Here is a 21274-nt window from a genome sequence, read left to right as displayed (position 1 = left end):
TGCTGTTGGGCAAAGTAGCTACGCTGATGTGCTACATAGAAATCAAGTCTAAATGGCCTAAAGTAACGACTCCCGGGGCGCTTACCTTATAGATGAACAGTCGCCGGGAATCAGGATCTGCCATTGACAAGCAATGCGGTTCTCTGGAGAGTGGCGTTTTTAGTCCTACCTTTAGTGTCACATGAGTTTTCCAAGTGATAGGCATAGAAAACATACTGTTCAACTGTGTTTGTCACTTAAGGCTAAAAAGTAGTACTTATGTATAAAAAAGCTTATAGATGCAGGCATGTGAACGGAAAATCTAATAGTTATGAACAGATGTAATTTTTAACAAAAAAGGGAATTTATCGTAGATTACATGAAGCTAATTTTCTAAAAAGGTTGACAATCGGAGATTGTCCAGAAAAACGCAGTCTGCAGACCAAGGTCTGTCAATTTTTGCGTAATGTAAAGATGGCAAGTTTACTGTCTATATTCATTTAACTATTGTATAGGATGGCATTTTCCCAGGGTAGATCCAAGTATAATCCGTTTTTGTGGGTATCTAGGTTGAATATCCAGAATACTTCGCGTTTTTTCCTGATGTTTTCACCTCTCATTTCATTTGTGTTGCGGATTTTTTCTAGGATGTACCATCTCATGTCATTGGGAGAATGTTTCAATTCTACATAGTGTTTGACCATTGGTGCACTGAGTTTGGCTGTCCGAATTGCTGACCGATGTTCTGTAAGTCTAGTTGCCACTGCTCATGAGGTTTCTCCAACATACCCTTATTTACAGGGGCATATTATGAGATAAATCACGTTACTTGTTTTGCAGTTGCACATGACACTGGACTAAATCGCGATCTTGTTGTGGATAAGGGACTCTCCTTCGATTGCCCCCATGCAGGCTTTACATTGAGAGTGTAGGTATTTGTAAGTGCCCACAATTGGCACATGGCCATCTATGGTTTTTTGTACGTAAGGTGTTTTCTTAGTGAACCTAGAGTGGACAATGAGGTCTTTGATATTTTTGTTTCGTCTATGTGTGAAAAGAGGTTTATGTAATTTCTTCTGATCTTGTTGTCCGCTATTCAGAATGTGCCAGTTGGCATTAATTATCTGTCTCACCTGGTTATTTAAGGTCGCGTTTTGGTGACACATACCAATTGGTTTGGAGTGTCATTGGAGATTTTGGGACGGAGCAGCGCGTCTGTATCATAGAATCTCGCTCGTTTGAATGCCTCTCGTATTAATCTATGGGGGTAACCTCTAGCCAAGAATTTCTGTTTCGTAGGGGCTGCTTGTGTATCATAATCAGTTAGATTTGTACAGTTACGCCTGAGCCGGAGAAATTGTCCGAACGGAATACTCTGTTTCTGCGCTCTGGGATGGTAACTGTCAAAATGGAGCAAGGTGTTTCTGCTAGTGGGCTTAGTGTATAGATCCACCTTAAGATGATTGCCTGTACTCCTAATGATTATGTCTAGAAACTCGACTTTGTGTTTGCTGATGTGGCTAGTGAACTTCAGGTTTACATCAATGGTGTTAAGCCATAGCAGGAATTCTTCCAATTTTTCGGTGGTTTCTGACCAAATAAAGAAAATGTCGTCGATGTAACTCGACCAGTGTTTCACTGATTCAAAAAAGGGAGCTAATTCATTATGGATGTGTTGTTGTTCAAAAATGGCCATGTAGATGTTTGCCACTGATGGTGCTACCGTGGCCCCCATACTTACTCCCTTTATTTGTTTGTACAGATGCCTGCCAAATTCAAAAGTATTCTCAGTGAGCACTATTTTTAGACATTCTAAGATGAATAGTTTTGGACCTGGGATTTTATATTTGTCAATAAACCAAGCGACTGCAGTCAAAGCTGCTTGTTGGGGTATGTTGCTGTAAAGCGACTCTATATCTAGAGTTACTAGGGTGTCTTGGTTATGATTAAAGGGAAGATCTTCTACTAGGTTTATCATATCTCTCATATCTTTGATGTAAGAAGGTATGTGAGATATTAATGGTTCAACCATTGATCTGTGTATCTAGAGAGAGGTTCTGTGATGAAGCCTAGAGTGGATACAATGGGCCAATAGGGAGGGTCTAGAAGGTGCTTGTGTTTTTTCGGTACCCTGTAAATGCATGGCTTAGTTGTCTTAGAGGTAGTTAGAAAATCAAATTCTTTGTTATTTATTTCACCCTTTAGTAGAGCGGCATGGACCAGCCGGTTGATCGCCAACTGTACCTGCCTTGTGGGGTCTTTCCCTAGGTGATGGTCATGACCACTAATTAGGTAAAAATCCTCCTCTCTCTTTTCTTTTTCCTTCGCTTATCTTTCCTTACAAGAAAATAGTTGTGGCAAACTCTGAATAAGCTACTGGTCATCTATATATGTTGGCTCTGTGCAATGTTCTATGTCAATAAATGTTTTTTGATCTGTATAGGATGTATTAAATTAATGGTCCCGTATATATACATTCTTTTTAATAGGAAAATCCCTCTTCCCTTGTGGCACTCCTGATGAAGGCACTGCTGTGCCGAAACGTGCGTTGCGAGAACTTGCAGCTTCCAGCCACACCACATTAGTTGTTTGTCTAAATGGTATATCATATAAGTCTCAAAATTGTGTTAGTAATGTATTGTTTTGTTTTGTGAAATAGCACTCACCCATCGTGACTCGGGTGAATACATTTTATCAAATGTATTATGTATACTCTTTTATATTCAGATATATGTATTAGATATGTACTGTGTTCAATTCTTTAAAAAAAACAAATAGAATAAAAGAAATATATATGTTTTAAATTTTTGTCGTGATTTGCACTGAGCCAGGGTCATCCCCCATTGTTTGATGTTTGATCATTCAGCATGTTAATTGAATCCTAAATACTGCCTAGCAAATTTTTCTGCATTGTATTATTACCCTGATCTAGGAGCTATACAAACCTAACAGGGGGTCCCTATTTGTTGCCCTTATCTCTGACCTGGACTGACCATGTGGGAGTTCAATTTGAGATTCTCCTAGCTACCCAAAAGAGGGCAGATAAAGGCCCTAAAATCCGATTCAAAGCAGAGCCTGGAACAGAATTCAGAGTACAGACCTACAGGTCGTACTCATGGCTTCTGTTGGCCGGTTACCATCTCATCCAGAAGAGGCGGTTACTCAGTATACGTCTGGGGTGGAATAAGCCTGTAACACACTAGCTCCAGCTAAAACGCTATGCCCTAGAAGGATCCATCCCACAGCCCCTTGGTTTTAAGAAGATCTGCGGAGATAAAAACTTTCCTGCAAACTTCTTGAGCAAAGCTGGAGGAAAGACTATAGGGAAGAGGAGAAAAAGAAGCCTAGACAAGGTCTGGCTATTTGCAAACAACTTATATTTGAAGCAAAGAAAAACTTCTTCACAAAACAAATAAATTCTGCTAACACCTCCATGAAAGAGCTTTTTAAAACTTTGTCAAGTCTGGCCACCCCTACCATGACAAAAGTTGAGACAAGTCAGGAACTTTGAGACGATATAGCCAAGTTCTTTTTAAACATCTTCTTGAATTTCTGTCATCCTAATTCAGAGACAGGAGGGGTGCGGTTGGAGGACAGGCAGACAACCTTGGACTCCCCAACTGTCTTCAATAAATTCAGGCCGTTGTCCACTTCAGACACTGAGAAGCTGCTCCTCTCTGCCCGATCAGGCTCCCCGAATAACCCCTGCCCTGTCTCGATAATTAAACAAGCACAGGTGCCTGTGGCCTTAGTCCCTACCCCACTGTTCAATACAATGTTTGAAGTCGGGCACTTCCCTAGTCCCTGGAAACTGGGCTCAATATTGTCTCCACTGAAAAAACCTAACCTGGACCCAAAGGAACATAATAATTTCCGACCCATATCTCGCCTTCCATTACCTTCAAAGCTGGTTGAGAAAACCATGAACTCACAGCTCAGCACCTTTCTAGCAAAAACTAACGCCCTGGACCCAACTCAGTTTGGGTTCAGAGAAGGGCACAGCACAGAATCCGCCCTGAAAAAGTCTACTGAGGAGATACGGGAGGCGGTGGACAGGGGAGGTAAAGCAGCGCTGATTATGCTGGATCTGTCCACAGCTTTCGATACGGTCCATCACGATGTCTTGATGAACAGTTTGTCAGCCTGCGGTATTCAGGACAAGGCGTACGATCTTCTTAGATCTTTCTTATCGGACAGATCGCAACAGTGGCACTGAGTAATTTTAATTCTAAACCTTTCACGCTGCTGTGTGGAGTTCCTCAGGGGTCCTCCCTCAGCCCCACTCTTTTTTGATGTCTATGTCTTATCGCTGGCGAATCTAATCAGGTCATTTGGTTTCAGCCTGACTTTATATGCTGATGACACGCAAATTGTGGTGGCTCTGCGACCTGGTCTGACAACAGGAATGGAGGACAGGTTCCACGATTGTATGGCAGCAATCGGGAGCTGGATGTCCCAAAACTGCCTGAAAATTAATTCTGGCAAGACCGAAGTTATCTTGTTCGGTAATGATCCCAACTTTTGGACCCTAAGGTGGTGGCCTGAAGGTATGGGGACACTTCCAACTCCTGTTAGGAAGGTAAAGAACCTTGGAGTCATCATTGACCAAAAACTTAACTTCGGTGACCAAATCAATGCAGTAGCATCCTCCGTCTACTTTTTCATCAGAATGATTAAGAAAATACTACCCTTTCTGCCCACTACCTGGCATCAAACTGTAGTCACTGGTCTTATTATGTCCAGACTCGACTACTGCAATAGCCTGTATTTAAATATACAGCAAATATACAGTGAACAAATTACAGCTACTACAAAATGCAGCTGCAAAGCTGATTACGGGCACTCCCAAATATTCCCCCATCTCTAAGGAACTGAGGAAACTACACTGGCTGCCAGTTAAGAATCGAGGGCTCTTAAAATCTCTCAATACCGTGTTCAAGGCACTCCATGGAATAGGTCCAGAATTCCTGAAATGGAAACTGCAGTGGTATATACACCGAAGAACCCTGCGCTCCAGAGGAGCCAAGCTGGTAAATGTGCCACCTGTCAAAAAATCGACATGGGGAGGGAAAAGTTTCATGCTTTGTGCAGCCAAAGCTTGGAACGAGCTCCCCCCTGATTTGAGAAAGGCCCAGGACCTACTCACCTTCTGGAGAGGTCTGAAAACCTGGCTTTTCTCCCACTAGTCCAGGTCCCCTGTTACTGTTCTCAGTGAATTAGTGGTTCAGAGCCAGGACACCTCTGGTTAATTGTCGTGCTTTATAAGGAACGATAACATAACATCTCCAACTACAGACCATTCACCATCTTACATGGCTTGGCAACATATTAAAGAAGTGTGTTTCATATGAAATGACGCTACAAAAGGGGGTGGTGATGGACAGAGCATCTGAACCAATCAAACACTCACACCCATTCAAAAGATCTGGGTTTGATCCATCACAGTTCTTTAGCCCACTCTGCCACCCCAGTTCAGACATGGCTATATGGAAATCAGTCTGACCCTGTGCCTCATGGGAACAGTCCAGCCCGAACTGCCAAGCCATGCCTTCCCTGGACCGGAAACAAGCTTCCGAGGACCGGTTTCTGGCATTACAGCCGTCTTCAGCCTGGCTAGCTTGAATCCAGTGGCATATGAAATGACAGCTCTTATAGACCAAAAATAGTTACTAACTAACCCCTTATCACTCTGCTTTCACAAGTGCTTCACGAGTGAAACAGCCATGCTGACAATTTTAAATGACATACGTGGTATCATTGACAAAGGCGAAGCGTGTCTCTTGGTCTTTGTTGATGGTGGTTCTACTTAATATTGAGCCCCAGAATTTCAACATGCAAGAATATTGTGGACAGAACATCGAGGTACAAAATACTGGAAGTATTGGAAGTAATGGTCATATAAGGAAGCACAGATTTACTGATCCTAACTCCACATCTACATAATTTGAAGATATATATATGACCAAGGTACATGCATGTGGAATTATGTATAGAAAATCGATACTTAGTTATCTTTCAATATTTAGGATTTGTTTATTTTCCCTCAATATTTGAATCCCTTGATATTATGTATTTGAGATTCAGGGTGCACATCTTTGTTGATCTAACTGCAGATTTTGAAAGTGTTGATCATTAGAAGCCAATTTACAATCTGAAAAATGGTATGAACTTCCAAGGGAACGTTCTCAATTGGTGCACATCTTTCTTACCCAACCACAAACAATTGGTGAAACTTGGAAAGTTTGTTTCATACTCGGTGCCCACCTCTTGGGGTGTTCCCCAAGGTTCAATCCTGGCTCTTGCTTTGTTCAACCCCTTCGCTGCGGCGGCAATTCCGCCGCAGCGCTAAGGGGGTGGGGCGGCCACACGGCGCTCGCGTACTCGTGACGGAACCGCTCCGTCACGAGATGCGGTTGCGCTGTGCTTATGACGGAGCGGTTCCGTCACGGCTCCGCCCGCTCTTAAGAACGCTCAGCGCAGGTGCGGAAACGCTGCCGCGCAGGCGCTCCGAGCGGGTCGTGACATAACCGCTCCGTCATCAGCACAGCGCGCCCGTGTCTGATGACGGAGCGGTTCCGTCACCAGCAGGGGAGGGGTTAATTTACATATTGAACCACTGAGGCACTGTTCGGATGACATAATGAATCTATATGCAAACAATACACGAATGTATCTAAAATATAATGTTCATGCTCTGAAAAATTGCCTCTCCAAATTACACAGCCGGATGTCAAAGAACTTTATAAAACATAATATTGACAAGATGGAAATCATCTTCTTTTACCGCCACCATAAATCCAAATTGAAACACAACTGACTACTGGACTGCATTTTGCTGACTCCTCCCATTTACTTGCCCTTGAGGTTGTCTTGGGGCATTTGGCTAGACCTCAATTATCCATGTCATCACACATCAACCACACATTAAAATCAGCGAGAACAAATCCGCTCTCCTTGAAAAAATAAAAACGCCTGCTCCACCATAAAGACTTTCAGGAGGGTTGTTCAAAGTCTTGTCATTGTTTTGCTGTATTATGGCAACTCATTTCTGACATGCATCCACAAATCCACCTTCTTTCCCATGAAAAACTTACCTCACTGAAAGACTAATTTATGGAACAAGGAACCTTGACTAAATCCTACCTATTTATTGTGACTTGCAGTGCCTTCCAGTTGAGGCCACAATTAAACACAAACATCATACATCATATTCAACTCTGTTCATAGGTAAAAAATAGCCTAAAGTCTGCTACGTTGAAAGTCTTAGGGAATCTAAAAGCCTCAGAAGCAAAGAGATCTTTAGACTTGAAACCAAAAAAAAATTCAAACCCCACTAAGCTGCTATCCAGCTCTTGTCTGGTGCATCTCCATCTTTCTAGAGCTCCCTACCCAAAGACCTTTATCGTCTTCAAGTCCTTCATCAGTAATTTGCAATTTACCATCTGTAAAGGAATATATAAAGCGCCGGAATCACCCCTGAAGGGGTATCCCCGCTCTGCAGAGAAGACTAAGTATAGGTTAAGCCTAGATCAGTCTCGGAATAATTCAGTCTTCAGGATTTTCCTGAATCAGAAGACTGGGGCATTTACGCAGGTCCTCGGGCAGAGTGTTCCAATATTTTGGAGCAAGGTGAGTTCTGCCTCCTGCTCGTAGTTTCGTGTAGCGGGGACCACAAGCAGCCCTTTCCCTTCGGATATAAGAAGCCTGCTCAGACAGTAAGATTTAATTTTGTCTGCCAAATAGCTAAGACACCAGCCATAAAGTGATTTATGTGCAAGGCAGCAGAGTTTAAATGTAATTCTCTGGCGAATAGATAGCCAGTGAATCTGTCTCAGCAGAGGCCTAGATGGGGTACGCGGAGGCATTTTGAGAGCCAGACATGCGGCAACATTCTGGACTATCTACAATATATTCAAGAGAGATTCGTTTGCAGATTCTAGAAGAGCATTGCAATAATCAAGTCGGCCGATCACCAAAGCCTGAATCAGGGTTCGGTGAATTGATGAGGGCAGCCACTGAAACACTCTGCGCAAAAGACTCAGAGTGTGGTAGCAGGTCCCTGTTGTGGTCATCTTTCTTGGTCAGCGTTTTATCCAAATGGACCCCTAAATATTTTGCTGCAAGAGATGGAATAGGATCTACCAATTTGGAGACCAAAATGGATTGAGCACAGCCAAACAAAAGGATCTCAGTCTTAGATGCATTAAGCTGAAGGACATTTTCTGTCATCCAGTCATATATGGAGAGCATGCCCTCCTCAAAGCGTTGATCAACTAATTACGTATCCGTATCAAAGGACAGAAGTAGTTGTGTGTCGTCAGTATATGAATAGGGAGTAAAACCATATTCCCTAACAATCTTGGCAAGGGGGCCACATAAACATTACACATTGTAGGTCTCAAACAAGAGCCCTGCGGCACCCCCTTAGTAAGATTCAAAGTATGGGAACAAAATGGACCTAAGTTAATCGTCTGAGTGCGCTGATCCAGAAAACTGGCGAGCCACTTGAGTGCTTGTCCCGGCAGACCAAATTCTCCCAATTGGTTCATCAGTTCCCTGAAGAAACTAAAAATTTAACAGTTTCAACTCTATCTTAACCTATAATCCTCTTTCCATATTATCATTCTCCACCTGATCACCACTATTCTCATCCTCTATTTAACTAGGCCAAAAACACTGACTCGTTACTTTTTGCTTTTCCTTGTCCTCCCTCCCCAGCTGCTTTAGCCTCTATCTCTTCTCTGTAACCTAACTTCCAGCCCACCTGGCTCTTTATGCTCTTTCCTTGCCGCTGAAGTTGTGATGTATCGTTCTTTGTTTCCATGCTATTGTAAAGAGATTCTAGTCACTGCAGTGTTGGAGATCCATATCGCTTGCTTTTCTTCCATATACAAAACACACTGACAAACTATTTACCATGCACACTGCTGAAATGAAGTACAGGTTAAGCATAGATCAGTCCCGGAAAAATTCAGTCTTCAGGAGCTTCCTGAATCGGAGAAGACTGGGCATTTGCACAGGTCCTCGGGCAGAGTGTTCCCATATTTTGGAGCAAGGTGAGTTCTGCCTCCTGCTCGTAGTTTCGTGTAGTGGGGGACCACAAGCAGCCCTTTCCCTTCGGATCTAAGAAGCCTGCTCGGACGGTAAACTGTAATTTTGTCTGCCAAATACCTGAGACACCTGCCATAAAGTGATTTATGTGCAAGGCAGCAGAGTTTAAATGTAATTCTCTGGCGAATAGATAGCCAGTGAAGCTGTCGCAGCAGAGGCCAGATGGGATACGTGGAGGCATTTTGAGAGCCAGACATGCGGCAATATTCTGGACAATCTGCAATCTATTCAAGAGAGATTCGTTTGCAGATTCCAGAAGAGCATTGCAATAATCAAGTCGGCCGATCACCAAAGCCTGAATCAGGGTTCGGTTAATTGATAAGGGCAGCCACTGAAACACTCTGTGCAAAAGACTCAGAGAGTGGTAGCAGGTCCCTGTTGTGGTCATGACTTGATATTTCATGGTAAGAGATTTATCCAAATGGACCCCTAAATATTTTGCTGCAAGAGATGGAATAGGAGCCACCAATTTGGAGACCAAATGGATTGAGCACAGTCAAACAAAAGGATCTCAGTCCTATATGCATTAAGCTGAAGGAAATTTTCTGTCATCCAGTCATATATGGCCAGCATGCCCTCCGCAAAGCGTTGATCAACTAATTCCGTATCCTTATCAAAGGACAGAAGTAGTTGTGTGTCGTCAGCATATGAATAGGGAGTAAAACTATATTCCCTAATAATCTTGGCAAGGGGGCCACATAAACATTAAACATTGTAGGGCTCAAACAAGAGCCCTGCGGCACCCGCGTAGTGAGATTCAAAGTATGGGAACGAAATGGGCCTAAGTTAATCGTCTGAGTGCGCTGATCCAGAAAACTGGTGAGCCACTTGAATGCTTGTCCTGGCAGACCAAATTCTCCCAATTGGTTCATCAGTTCCCTAAAAAAATTAAAAACTTAACAGTTTCAACTCTATTTTAACCTATAATCCTCTTTCCATATTCTCATTCTCCACCTGATCACCACTATTCTCCTCCTCTATTTAACTAGGCCGAAAACAGTGACTCGTTACTTTCTGCTTCTCCTTGTCCTCCCTCCTCAGCTGCTATAGCCTCTATCTCTTCTCTGTAACCTAACTTCCAGCCCGCCTGGCTCCTTATGCTCTTCCTTTGCCGCTGAAGTTGTGATGTATTGTTCTTTGTTTCCATGCTATTGTAAAGAGATTCTAGTCATTGCAGTGTTGGAGATCCATATCACTAGCTATTCTTCCATATACAAAACACACTGACAAACTATTTACCATGCACACTGCTGAAATGAAGTCAATTCGATACATTTTAAAATGTAGTAACTTGACCTAACATGGTCTAGAATAAGAAAAATGCCAAATATAGGGAAAGGAAATCATGAAGTATATTAGCACTGCATGTTTCAATAAGGTAAAGTGATGATTAACAATTGATTAAACTGCAGACAAAAAATAATCTGTCAATTCCCTTCTTTAAAGCCAAGAAAAACAATAGTCATCTGCTCTCATGTTGCGGTAGTAAACGTGAAGAAAAACAAATCAGTCACATGTCTTAATTTACACCAATATCAACTTGAAGGAAAGCTTCATTTTTACTTGTATTGCCCTTCCTGAATAAGGTTAGAGGTTTTTCACAAATCTCTAAAGTCGCCGGGTAATCCTTCCCCATGGTCGCAAATAATTATTAAATTTACTGCTATACAGGATCCTGCAGAGATTACAAATTAACACCCGGTGGCACTTTGTTGCAAGAAGAGATGATGTGATCTTATGTGCTTACTACTTTCTGCACATCATTAGAGTTAGATGCTGCTGAAGGTAGATTACGTACCATCTAAGGCTGAAAATACGGACTGAGTGAGATGACTCCAAAAGGAAGAGAGTCCTTCTTTTGTTTAAAAACCCCTCACTCACCAACCTAGTTGGTGACATGCTTCATCATCGGGGTCCACCCTGACAGCCGAATGCCATCAGGGTGTGCTGCGACACCTGAATTACAGTGGAGCGGGTATTTTGTGTGTGAAGTGAACAAACAAATATGTTAAAAATTGTCCTGGTATCCTTGTGTGAAAAAGAATTTTATTTGCAAGTTACTGGACAATATTAAAATCAAGTGTGTGGATACAGAGAGGTATATTATGACCGTGTGTATCACTATGTGTGGGTCAGGTCTACATGTTTCAACCCGTTATAGGGAAGTATCGGGTTTTCATCAGGACCAAAAGAAGGAAGGTGGGTGGTCAGGACACACTAACGACCTGCCAGTCCTAAATTCCTTTGGACTGTTGACCAAAAATCTGTCACAGTCGAATACTCACACTCAATTGGGGGTGAGAAAAGCAAAAAGACCTGCGGAGGAAAAACAAGAAGGGTCACGAATATGCATGTTACAAGCCTGTAACGTCGTGCCGTGCTGATTCTCACGTGTCTGCTTGCTTACTGTGCATCCCATTCAGAACTCGTAATTGACGGTTTGTGTATATGTAGGATTGCTTGTCACTGAAATCAGTGATGGTGCCTACAGTAAATATAATTTTACAATAAAGCCTGCCTGGGGCTGGAACACGCACACTTTATCAATATCGGCGTGCTCAGTGATCAATAAACTGTTAAACCAACAGTCGACAGCACTCAGCGTTTTTTTGTGCGTGGCTCGACTTCTCACTGCAATATTAGCGTGAATAATAACGGCGTGACAACAATATCCACTAGTACATACATTCACATTTAACAAACAGACAAACACCACACATTTAAAAGCCACATGGTCAACAGGGCTTACTCCTGTTATGGATCTTTAGGGCTTCACGGGGTGGAGGGAAGGAAAAAAAGTAACGTATTCTGTTGAGGAGAAAAAAGATCGTCTCATAAGTGGGGCTCACCGGTTGTTGATTGACGATCAAACGATGTTGGGGTCAAAGGAAAGCTGACAGCTATTATTATTTATTTGTTATCTTTAATTATCAGGATATTATTTTCTGAACGTAGTTGCCTGGCAACACTAGCCTGATCCTAACGTTAAGTCCCTTAACTATTTCCAGGATAATATTTTCACAACATAGTTGCCTGGCAACACTAGCCTTTCCTAACTCTAAGTCCTCCAACTATTTCCTTACCTCCGTATTGCGTCACCACGCTTACGTGCAATCCCCGCCCACCCCGGAAGTCAACCCGACTCTACTTATCTCTGCCGGCCGCACTACTACAGTAGCGGGGAGGCACGGAGAGGCGAGTAGGTACCTGGCGATCAATCCACGCAGTAACTGTAAGTTTGCTCAACCCTTTTTCCTTTGACCCCAACATCGTTTGATCGTCAATCAACAACCGGTGAGCCCCACTTATGAGACGATCTTTTTTCTCCTCCACAGAATACGTTACTTTTTTCCTTCCCTCCACCCCGTGAAGCCCTAAAGATCCATAACAGGAGTAAGCCCTGTTGACCATGTGGCTTTTAAATGTGTGGTGTTTGTCTGTTTGTTAAATGTGAATGTATGTACTAGTGGATATTGTTGTCACGCCGTTATTATTCACGCTAATATTGCAGTGAGAAGTCGAGCCACGCACAAAAAAACGCTGAGTGCTGTCGACTGTTGGTTTAACGGTTTATTGATCACTGAGCACGCCGATATTGATAAAGTGTGCGTGTTCCAGCCCCAGGCAGGCTTTATTGTAAAATTATATTTACTGTAGGCACCATCACTGATTTCAGTGACGAGCAATCCTACATATACACAAACCGTCAATTACGAGTTCTGAATGGGATGCACAGTAAGCAAGCAGACACGTGAGAATCAGCACGGCACGACGTTACAGGCTTGTAACATGCATATTCGTGACCCTTCTTGTTTTTCCTCCGCAGGTCTTTTTGCTTTTCTCACCCCCAATTGAGTGTGAGTATTCGACTGTGACAGATTTTTGGTCAACAGTCCAAAGGAATTTAGGACTGGCAGGTCGTTAGTGTGTCCTGACCACCCACCTTCCTTCTTTTGGTCCTGATGAAAACCCGATACTTCCCTATAACGGGTTGAAACATGTAGACCTGACCCACACATAGTGATACACACGGTCATAATATACCTCTCTGTATCCACACACTTGATTTTAATATTGTCCAGTAACTTGCAAATAAAATTCTTTTTCACACAAGGATACCAGGACAATTTTTAACATATTTGTTTGTTCACTTCACACACAAAATACCCACTCCACTGTAATTCAGGTGTCGCAGCACACCCTGATGGCATTCGGCTGTCAGGGTGGACCCCGATGATGAAGCATGTCACCAACTAGGTTGGTGAGTGAGGGGTTTTTAAACAAAAGAAGGACTCTCTTCCTTTTGTAGTCATCTCACTCAGTCCGTATTTTCAGCCTTAGATGGTACTCCTCTTTTGTTTTTGTAAAACTTTGGAACTAGGGGACCAGGAGTACACTCCGTTCGCTTTTTGCGAATTGATCCCTTACTCTCTCTTTGTTTAACTGAAGGTAGATTAAGCACAGGGCATTGTGTGAGGCTTTCAGAATTGAAGAAAAGAAGATGGTGACCACCTTTGCATTCGGTCCCGCGGTTCCAGCTGTGAGGCCGTGCCGCCGGGTACCTGATCAGCCCTTTACAGGCTGGCCTGTGGTAGGCACCCTTGGCTGCAGCACTGCAAGGCGCGTAGCAGACCGCGACGTAGTCTCAGAGGCTCACGAGCGGGTGTGTGAGGTGGGCAAGCTTGTGTAATTAGTTTCAAGCTGGAAACAGATTTTGAATTGCACATCACAGGCTGTCCAAAACTGAGGTACGCAGAGAAACGCACGTGAAACGATAGAATGATTGAGGGAATATTACTCAACAGCTCGCGGTTGGGATCAAAGGACCTTGAGCTGTGAGTGTGATTAAGCTGCTGCCTTCTGACTTTTCTTCACCCACAACTTTAAAAAACAAGAAGCTGTAACCTGTAGTATGTGTTTTCATGCCTAAGAGCAACAGCCTTGGAACTTTCCCATAGCTCTTGAAAAGTGTCGCTAATTGCCACAGTTCCCTTCACAGTAGTTACATTAAGATACAACAGATTGCTTATATTCCGTGACCTCAGTGAAGCTACACTGTGCCATTGGTAAGAAATGATGGACACCAGAAAGTATTTGCTATTGTAGAGGATCAAGGGCCAGTTGTCCGACCATTGTGATTTGTGACTCACAAATCGCGACAAATTGCGAGTCGCAATTTACGAGTCGGAAATCACAATGTACAACAGTGTCTCAGACACTGTTTGCGATTCCCAATGGGGTCGTAAATTGCATGCCTCATGAATATTAATGAGGCACTCGCAATTTGTGACCCCATTGGGAATGTCTGGCCCTCCCAGGTATGGTGGCCTGCTGGGCTCAGCAGACCCCATGTCTGGGTGTGCTTTTAAATAAAGCAGTTTTGAAAAAAAGATGTAGCCCTTTTTCCTTAAAGGAAAATGGGATGCATTTAAAAAAACAGAAAGATGAAACGTTTTTGTTTCATTTTTTAAGGGCAGGTAGTGGTTGTAATCTATACTGAACTTTACGATGTCATTCATTCATAGTTTTATTGTCATTGACACATTATTTCATCACTTCAATCAGTTTCTTAGGACACAGAATAACACCTTGAAAATACTGGCTCAGCTTTGCAATTTTAGAAGACTTCTGAAGAATATGTTGGGTGCAGGCCAGACTGATTAAAGGCACTGGTTTATCAAGGTTATTCTTGCTATGAATGACTGCCTATGATTTAATATTCGTCTGCAGGCTGTGAGCAAATTCTGGAACCCATAAAACATTAAGCATTCAGGGCCGGACTGGCCATAGCGGGCACCGGGCAATCCCGAGCACTTTGACAGGGCCGGTTGTGGTTCCCAGTCTGGCCCTGGAAGCATTCCTAGCGATTCCATTCTGTCCCTTGGAAGCAATGGGTAAGGTTCTCTTGACTGTTGTGATTGTATATCTGTGCACATCAAAAATAGATGTGAGATAGTGCTCTCTGCATTGGAATCCTGTCATCTCACGTGGTGTCCGGCTACTCAAGGTTTCCCATTTTGTCATAAAACACTTGGGTGCTTGTGGTTCTATGTCGGAGAGACCTGAGCTGAGCGACATTCACCTCCCACTTCACAACAATAGTGTGGTGTTTTAAAAAACCCAGAGATGTGCGTGGTCTACAGATATAAGGAATGTGAAGAAATTGACAAATACAAAAATTGGTGTTCCCTATAAGAAAAATAGAGAGAGATGTACTGCTTTCATGTTTTTGGCCGATCCAATGTACTTAGTTTAGGTGCGACATGGAAATAACATAATCCAACAGTGTGTCAAGTGCTGAAAAAAGTTAGAAGAAGCAGGAATGAATGAAGGTAAATTAAAGTTTGGGAAATTTGAAATAATGTATTAAGATCATATGTTCTTGGAGAGAGGTGTCAAACCAAAGAGAGATTTATTGTCAGCTGTTGAAATTGGCCCTTTTCACAGGGTTCTCCCCAAACATTTTGCCCTTTGCCTCCTATTTTTCTGACCCTGTGTTTGTTGGCTATAGGATTCTGGACACTATGTCACTGTTAATGAGTGCTAAAGTGCATATGCTCTCTGTATACATTTTGATAGGATTGGTTATCCATGATTGGCAAATTTGATTTACTAGTAAGTCCCTAGTAAAGTGCACTGGGTGTGCCAGGGCCTTTCAGTGTGTTTGCAGCACTGTGTGTGCCACCCATATGGGTAGCCCTGTAAATGTGTCTCAGACCTACCACTGTAGTGTCTGCTTATGCAGTTAACTGCCATGATATCCTGGCAAAATGCACCCACTTGGCAGGCTCTAACCTTCCCTTTTCTTATATATAAATCACACCTAAGGTAGGCCCAAGGTACCCCCATGGGCGGGTGCAGTGTATGTGAAACGTAGGACATGTACTGGTGTGTGTGACAGGTCCTGACAGTGAGATACTGTGTATTTCGTTTTTCACTATTGGAAGGCTGTCTGTCCCATGGGCCAGTGGTTTCCAAACCTTTTCAACCCGCGGCTCCCTTGACGCATTGGCCATTGCCCGTGGCTCCACACTGTTACTTTTTTTAGAGAGTGGGGGATGCAAGCCGGGCCTCAGGAGTACTTGCATTTTTCGCCCTGAAAATAATTGGGATAAAGCTGATGAAGATATTATAATCATATACGTAGGGCGTTTCATATTACTAAGGCAGCGCCTCTAATAAAATATTTCTAGTTACACTCCTTTGCTCATGCTTTTTTTTAGAGTACGCTCTCAAACTTTTTTTTATCCCACTTACAGTGCTAGATAGCACCCCTATGAATGTAGGCCCCATTACCAAATTGTTTCTGTGCTTGAAAAATATTTGCATGCACTTCAATTTCTACCCATGTCATACGTGCCAACACACCTGTCTCAGCAGGGGGACTCACAATTTCTTAAACCACATATAGCTTTATTTTTGCTGCCTCCTCCCTAAAATTGCCTCCAAATCAATGCAAGTAAAATAAATTCCTCAGATTTTTTTTTTAAATGTCCCTATTTCTTGCTTTCAAATGTTGGCGTTATGGCATATATGGTGTTTTACTTCCCTGTGCTCAAGGAGAAAGCAGATTCGTCTGGAAATGTGTGTTTATTGAAAGAAATGCCTACTGGAAGTACCTATGATTCAAGTACCACTGTCAATACTTAATAATACTTAATAATACTTAGAGTGTTTAATAGACAGGACAACTGTACTTTCCTGATAACTTGCATGGGTGTAAAGTGCATTTTGAAAAAAAATCAAACTATTAATGAATCTAACAAAATAAATTAGGCATCTTCTGCATACTTTGGGATTGTTGGAATGGGGGGATCCAGTGAAATATGGAGGTCATCTCCCTCAACATGCCATCAATTAAGCACTACGTTTACAGTTTAGGCATGTCACTTACAAATCATCAACATCATGCATTTAAGTCTAATTAGTTTAACTAAAGCTAACAACCCCTTCAACATTAAATGCATTAAAGTGCTTAGTGTGCGGCTCCTCTTGCTAGATTTGACGGATCCCCAGGGAGTCACGGTGCACAGTTTGGGAAGCACTTGAACAGTAACACTTATCTGGGGCTGCTTCCACCATATTTACATAGGCAAATTAGGAACATAATGATAAATAAGAGGAATCTGTCACAGGCTTTGATTATGGTGTGGCCAGATTCAGTTCAGTTCAGTTCATTAAACGTTTTTCGATTTTTGATGCATCACATTAAGTAACAAAATAAAATCACAAAAGCTCTTATAAAAATAAATCAGGTAACATTTAAAATAAGAGAGCTTATAAAAGTGTATATGAGACAGATAGCAAATACTGTGGTGAGAAACTAAGGTTTCTACCAATGTCCCAGAACAAATAAAACCAAGGCTGCCTAAGTCTAGTAACATACAGATAGCACACCCGATAGAAAACGAGATACAAAAAAGTACATTTTAGACATTGTTAGCAACTGTATATATAGGAATGCTGGTCTAATCTGTCTAAAGTCACCCGGAATTAGAAGAGGTCTGATGAATTTATGTAGGAGTTTGGAATACTTTGGGAATAATAGAAGAACTTACATGGTATCCCAAGTTGATATCTTGTCACATTTACAGATAAGCAAGTCAGACAGGCTATACCATACCCCCTTCGGGAACAGCAGCTGTTGGAATGTGTCCAACCCCAAAAATGTCAAAAAACAGCGTTGCCGATTAGACAGATTCAAAAGGAGATACATCTCAGTCCCGGCTATGGATTTGACCATAACAAAGTTCTGCATAGGCTGCTTTTTTGGAGCAGTGTTTTACCTGTTAACAATCACACTTTGGAGGATCACCTGTTTGACCGACCTGAGGTCACTTTTCATGATGTCCCTTGGATTAGTAAATAGTCCTGGTCGGCCTGGTTGACAGAAAGATTTTGTTGACATAATGTGTCCAAGGTATACAGGCAACGTTATTTAAGTGCAGGCAGTCCTCAAGGATGAGCCCATTAAGATGCAGCTCCTACTTGTGCCTTAGAGAGCATCATAATAGTAGAGGACAAACTCAAATAAAATCTAAAATATATGACATACCCAATTCCTCATGGATCATTTTAACAGAAAAGGCCTGGGCCACGGCCAAAAAGTTGCCAAAAAATGTGGTTTCTAACACCTGCACACGGTCAATATTACCATACCCCCGAATTTCACAGCCAAAGTTGGCCATTGGTACAAATTTAGCATTGTAGACACCTAATAAAAGGATGGGGGGCTTGTGCCAGATTCGTCTAGCAAAATCGTGGAGGCCTGACATAGCCCTTTGCAGGATCCCTCCATTTCTTGTAAGTTGGGGTTTCCAACATAACCCTGAGTTGAGTAACATCCTAAGATAAGAAACGTTTTCCACTTTAGTTAAAACCTGACCCTGTATTACATGATTACTGAGTTTTGTTTTCTTGGGGCCTATCACCATAAAATGTGAGTTCTTAAATTTTGTGGATAGGTCCAAACTATTCATAAAAATAATAACATCATCTAAAAGAAGTTGGAGGCTCCTAGGAGTGAGGGCAATTAAGACTGCATCATCTGCATATAAAAGTACTGGAGTTGCTGTTCCTCCAACTCTAAGAACATCTGCACCAGTGCACAGGAGTACCATCTGTAGCCTATTAATGTCAAGTCAAGTCAAGTCATGAAATTTGTATAGCGCACTACATACCCAGAGGGTTTCAAGGCGCTTAGGAAAGGGGGGAGGATTATTAATATATTTAATAAATTAAAATGGGTACAAGGATACAGCCTTGCTGGACTTCTTTCCTAAGTTCAAAAGTTTGGGTACATTCATCATCGGGCCTGAATCGAACCACTACTCTTAGGCCATTGTGTAGATCTCTTAAAAAAGAAAAAAGGGCCTGATCCAACCCCAAGGACTACCCAGGTTCAGAATAACATAATCTGCACGATGATAGATAGCATGACAGTAGGTCATGCACAAATGATATAAGGTGGACAAGCTCTACAGACATAATAGTAATAAAGCTCATAGCTTTTTAATAGGTTGAGTACATAAAGTGAACTGATATCTAAAGCGAATAATACTGTTCAGAGGTATGGGATATTAAAGTATTCTCAATATTAGTAGCAATATCCGTACAGGACTCCTAGAGGTTCTGAGTTGTCCAGTTTCAACCAAGACGATCCGTAAGACATATCCATGGCATTAACAAGTCAAGTAGGTTGTAACTCTTTGGGACTTGTGCATACCCTCTGAATTAAGTGTCTAATGATTTCCTCTCTGCCTTAACAAAACCGTTTGCACACTGGGCCTGATTCACAACACTAAGTCACATTTTTAAATAAGTTTAAATTTTTGAGTAAGTTTACTGTTTTTTTGCTATTAGGCCTAGGGCTCTAATAAGGGTATTGTGGGTGCCTGCAATAATCCAATCTGACTACTTAAAGATCAAATTGTACTCACTGACTGGAAAGCAGTTTTTTTTTATGTAGATAGACTAATATGTCCGAGTGGGGTCATATAGTATAGGCTGCCAAAAAACTTCAGTGCAAAAAGTTTAACGTGCAGTTTACTTTTTAGAGTGCTGAATGGACAAAGAACGTGCTGAAGGATGCAAATGAAAATGGAAAACAATGCTAGTCACTAAGAAGTTTCCTTTTTTCCCCAGACCTCATTCCAATCATGCTATCCATGTGGGCTTCAAATTGACCAAGATTAAACATGAAAGCACTTTCTTTTGTGGGTGAACAGGGAACCTGTGGAATATTTGCGCTATTCTAACAATGGATAATACCCTGATTGATGGTGAGCAGCCTTTAAAAAACAATTCAAAACTAAAAATGGATTTACTAAACATATGTTCAACTATTGGTATTGCATCCTCTTACATCTTTGCAATCCCAGCCCTTTTTATTTCAGACCAAAGAGATAATAATTGCACAGTGCACTAGCTCACATTGCAAAGGCCAAGATACGTATGGAAAGGTAATTCTTTTATCATGCATGAATAATTAAAACCATTAGTAGAAGAATACGTTTAGAAAGATGAGGCTGGTGTCTTATTGGTAAGATATGAATGCATATATTGCAAATAAGAAATGATACAGCTGTTGTTAGACCTGGCATCATTGGGGTGAGTCTCCCTTCCATTTTTACTGATTGCCTCCTCTGTTTTGATATGTTTTTGCTGGTTATATGCTTTAGGCACTGTGTCACTACTATTCAGTGCCACAGTGCAAGTGCTCTCTATGTTAAATTGATGTACTAATTGGTGATTCCACGATTTGGTTATTTGATTTACCCGTCAGCCCCTAGTACAGTGCACCATGTGTGCCCAGGGCTTGTAAATCAAATGTTGCTGGTGGGCTTGCAACAATGTTTGTGCCACCCACAGAAGCAGCTTGTAAAGTGTGTCTCAGGCCTGCCATTGCAAGGTCTGTGTGCTGTCTAGTACTGCCATGTCGACTTGGCAAGTGCACCCACTTGCCAGTCCCTAAACCTTCCCTTTGATTCATATTAGACACCCCTATGGTAGGCCCAAGGGCTGGGTGCATTGTAAGTATAAGTTAGGACATGCTCTGGTGTGTGTAGCGGATCACTGAAAGAATATCTACTACCACAATATCGAGTACCCAAAATATCGAGGAGAAAATATCTACTACAAAAATATCGAGTTTGTATGTACAAACAGGTAAGTACAAAAATATCGACTACAAAATATCGTTTACAAAAATATCGTTGTAAAAAATATCGACTTTACTAAAAACAATGTTTAATTACATTAATATAAAAATTTAATTACTAAAATATAATTAACAATACTTAAAATAACTTTTAATAATTAAATATTTAATGAAAGTAAAAAATAAATATTTTTTTAATCATATTTCTTAAAACATATATATATAGTAACAAAATTTAATTAAATAATAGGCAATATTGTATATGTACCCCAAAAACCCAAAACTGACCCTGAACCCTAAAAATACCCCTTTACCCAAAAACTAAAAACTGACCCTGAACCCTAAAAATACCCCTTTACCCAAAAACTAAAAACTGACCCTGAACCTTAAAAATACCCCTTTACCCAAAAACTAAAAACTGACCCTGAACCCTAAAAATACCCCTTTACCCAAAAACTGAAAACTGACCCTGAACCCTAAAAATACCCCTTTACCCAAAAACTGAAAACTGACCCTGAACCCTAA

Source organism: Lissotriton helveticus, chromosome 2_2 (genome assembly GCF_964261635.1).
Source record: "Lissotriton helveticus chromosome 2_2, aLisHel1.1, whole genome shotgun sequence".
Lineage (NCBI taxonomy): Eukaryota > Metazoa > Chordata > Amphibia > Caudata > Salamandridae > Lissotriton > Lissotriton helveticus.
The sequence above is the reverse complement of the archived record's forward strand: the minus strand, read 5'-3'. Positions refer to the sequence as shown.